The sequence below is a fragment of the Coregonus lavaretus genome, assembly GCF_964263955.1.
Source record: "Coregonus lavaretus genome assembly, contig: HAP1_SCAFFOLD_8235, whole genome shotgun sequence".
NCBI lineage: Eukaryota > Metazoa > Chordata > Actinopteri > Salmoniformes > Salmonidae > Coregonus > Coregonus lavaretus.
In genome coordinates this window covers 4,076-8,150 of record NW_028165938.1, presented here as the reverse complement: position 1 = coordinate 8,150, position 4,075 = coordinate 4,076, and positions in this window count along the sequence as shown.

Here is a 4,075-nt window from a genome sequence, read left to right as displayed (position 1 = left end):
CTGGATTAGATCTTGGTAATGCTGGGTTAGATCTTGGTAATGCTGGGTTAGACCTTGGTAATGCTGGGTTAGATCTCGGTAACGCTGGGTTAGATCTTGGTAATGCTGGGTTAGATCTTGGTAATGCTGGATTAGATCTTGGTAATGCTGGGTTAGATCTTGGTAATGCTGGGTTAGACCTGGGTTAGATCTTGGTAATGCTGGGTTAGATCTCGGTAACGCTGGGTTAGATCTCGGTAACGCTGGGTTAGATCTTGGTAGTGCTGGATTAGATCTTGGTAATGCTGGGTTAGATCTTGGTAACGCTGGGTTAGATCTTGGTAATGCTGGGTTAGATCTTGGTAACGCTGGGTTAGATCTTGATAATGCTGAGTTAGATCTTGGTAATGCTGGGTTAGATCTTGGTAACGCTGGGTTAGATCTTGATAATGCTGAGTTAGATCTTGGTAATGCTGGGTTAGATCTCGGTAACGCTGGGTTAGATCTTGATAATGCTGGGTTAGATCTTGGTAATGCTGGGTTAGATCTTGGTAATGCTGGGTTAGATCTTGGTAATGCTGGGTTAGACCTGGGTTAGACCTTGGTAATGCTGGGTTAGACCTTGGTAAAACTGGGTTAGACCTTGGTAATGCTGGGTTAGACCTGGGTAAAACTGGGTTAGACCTTGGTAATGCTGGGTTAGACCTTGGTAATGCTGGGTTAGACCTGGGTAAAACTGGGTTAGACCTTGGTAATGCTGGGTTAGACCTTGGTAAAACTGGGTTAGACCTGGGTAAAACTGGGTTAGACCTTGGTAATGCTGGGTTAGACCTGGGTAAAACTGGGTTAGACCTTGGTAATGCTGGGTTAGACCTGGGTAAAACTGGGTTAGACCTTGGTAATGCTGAGTTAGATCTGGGTAAAACTGGGTTAGACCTTGGTAATGCTGGGTTAGACCTGGGTAAAACTGGGTTAGACCTTGGTAATGCTGGGTTAGACCTGGGTAAAACTGGGTTAGACCTTGGTAATGCTGGGTTAGACCTGGGTAAAACTGGGTTAGACCTTGGTAATGCTGGGTTAGACCTGGGTAAAACTGGGTTAGACCTTGGTAATGCTGGGTTAGACCTGGGTAAAACTGGGTTAGATCTGGGTAATGCTGGGTTAGACCTTGGTAATGCTGGGTTAGACCTGGGTAAAACTGGGTTAGACCTGGGTAATGCTGAGTTAGATCTGGGTAAAACTGGGTTAGACCTGGGTAAAGCTGGGTTAGACCTGGGTAATGCTGGGTTAGACCTGGGTAAAACTGGGTTAGACCTTGGTAATGCTGAGTTAGACCTGGGTAAAACTGGGTTAGACCTGGGTAAAGCTGGGTTAGACCTGGGTAATGCTGGGTTAGACCTGGGTAAAACTGGGTTAGACCTTGGTAATGCTGAGTTAGACCTGGGTAAAACTGGGTTAGACCTTGGTAATGCTGGGTTAGACCTGGGTAATGCTGGGTTAGACCTGGGTAAAACTGGGTTAGACCTTGGTAATGCTGAGTTAGACCTGGGTAAAACTGGGTTAGACCTTGGTAATGCTGGGTTAGACCTGGGTAAAACTGGGTTAGACCTGGGTAATGCTGAGTTAGATCTGGGTAAAACTGGGTTAGACCTGGGTAAAGCTGGGTTAGACCTGGGTAATGCTGGGTTAGACCTGGGTAAAACTGGGTTAGACCTTGGTAATGCTGGGTTAGACCTGGGTAAAACTGGGTTAGACCTTGGTAATGCTGGGTTAGACCTGGGTAAAACTGGGTTAGACCTTGGTAATGCTGGGTTAGACCTGGGTAAAACTGGGTTAGACCTTGGTAATGCTGGGTTAGACCTGGGTAAAACTGGGTTAGACCTTGGTAATGCTGGGTTAGACCTGGGTAAAACTGGGTTAGATCTGGGTAATGCTGGGTTAGACCTTGGTAATGCTGGGTTAGACCTGGGTAAAACTGGGTTAGACCTGGGTAATGCTGAGTTAGATCTGGGTAAAACTGGGTTAGACCTGGGTAAAGCTGGGTTAGACCTGGGTAATGCTGGGTTAGACCTGGGTAAAACTGGGTTAGACCTTGGTAATGCTGAGTTAGACCTGGGTAAAACTGGGTTAGACCTGGGTAAAGCTGGGTTAGACCTGGGTAATGCTGGGTTAGACCTGGGTAAAACTGGGTTAGACCTTGGTAATGCTGAGTTAGACCTGGGTAAAACTGGGTTAGACCTTGGTAATGCTGGGTTAGACCTGGGTAATGCTGGGTTAGACCTGGGTAAAACTGGGTTAGACCTTGGTAATGCTGAGTTAGACCTGGGTAAAACTGGGTTAGACCTTGGTAATGCTGAGTTAGACCTGGGTAAAACTGGGTTAGACCTTGGTAATGCTGAGTTAGATCTGGGTAAAACTGGGTTAGACCTTGGTAATGCTGGGTTAGACCTTGGTAATGCTGAGTTAGACCTTGGTAATGCTGAGTTAGACCTTGGTAATGCTGGGTTAGATCTGGGTAAAACTGGGTTAGACCTGGGTAATGCTGAGTTAGATCTGGGCAAGGCCATTTTGAACTAGAAAAGGACATTTCCCTAAAGGTAATGTATGTCTCTTGTGCAGTCTGAAACATGTGGTGGGAAAAGTACCAGCAGTACAGATTGGAAAGACCTAGTGCTTTTTCCTACAGTATGTATCCGGAATGTAACTCACACACACACAAACACACATATACACACACTAAACACTACACACACACACACACACACACACATATACACACACACACACATATACACACACACACACTACACACACATACACACACACACACACACAAATATACACACACTACACACACATATACACACACATACACACAAACACACACATATACACACACACTACACACACACTACATACACACATACCTCTGCAGTGAGCTTAGACTATAAATGTTCCAGTTTGGTGCCGACCCCCGTCCACCCCTAGGTACTGATCAGTCATAGTAGTAACTGATCTACAGTACCACGCATGGTAAAACTAGAGATGGACATTTCGGGAATAGCAGAGGTATGTATGTATGTGTCTCCAGGAATATGGAGGCAGAGATTTAAAGCATACACAAATGTTAGTCTCAACTCAGGCTACACACACACACACACACACACACATAGTTCATGATTGTGACGGTAAATATAGTGGATATAGTGAGTGCGTTTACTCACACTGTGTGTGTGTGTGTGTGTGAGACTGTGTGTGAGACTGTGTGTGAGACTATGTTTCTCTGAGGCTCTCCCCAGTCACAGCTAGGGCTGTGGCGGTCACGAAATTTCGTCAGCCTGTGATTGTCAAGCAAATAACTGCCGGTCTCACGGTAATTGACCGTTAATTAACATAAACACATTTAGCATCTCCTGGCTTCCACACAAGCCACTGATGCAGACCTTTGGAACATCTACATTTTAAAAAGTCTAATAAATCCATGTAATATAGCCTACACCTTCACAATAAATCCATTATTTATTTTAGACCGGTCTAAAGAAGCATGATATGAAGAAAATGTAGTCTATTTCAGAAGAACAGAATAGCGTACTCTGAGTTGTCCTTATGTTAGGTCCTGATCTGGCAATGCCAAATGGCTGTGGGCTACACTAGTTCATTTAGCAGACAAGATTTGCTTAGAATTCCGTGGCATTATTTTATATTATTTTATAGTATGAAGAATACAACTGAACAAAGCTGAATAAAATAGAAAGGATATTTTCTCCAAACGATTTGAGGGAGTGCGCACATGCGGCTATTCTGTGTTGAGCGGTTAACAAAAAAATAGGTACTCCTATATACTTAATTTATAGTTAATCATATATCTTTAGTTGTTCTACAAACGTTGGGCTATATGTTTTGATTTGTAATACATTGTAAGGCTGCATGATGAGACTGATGCTTTGAAAAAAGTTGCTTGAAAGGCATGAGCTCTGCTTTGTTTTTTGCGCAGGCTGTACACACGTCATCAGTCTCTCATTCACAATTTGACAAGCACTTGATAATGACTCAAATTTCACAGCGACATCTCCTTTGTGTGGCCGTAATGCACCCT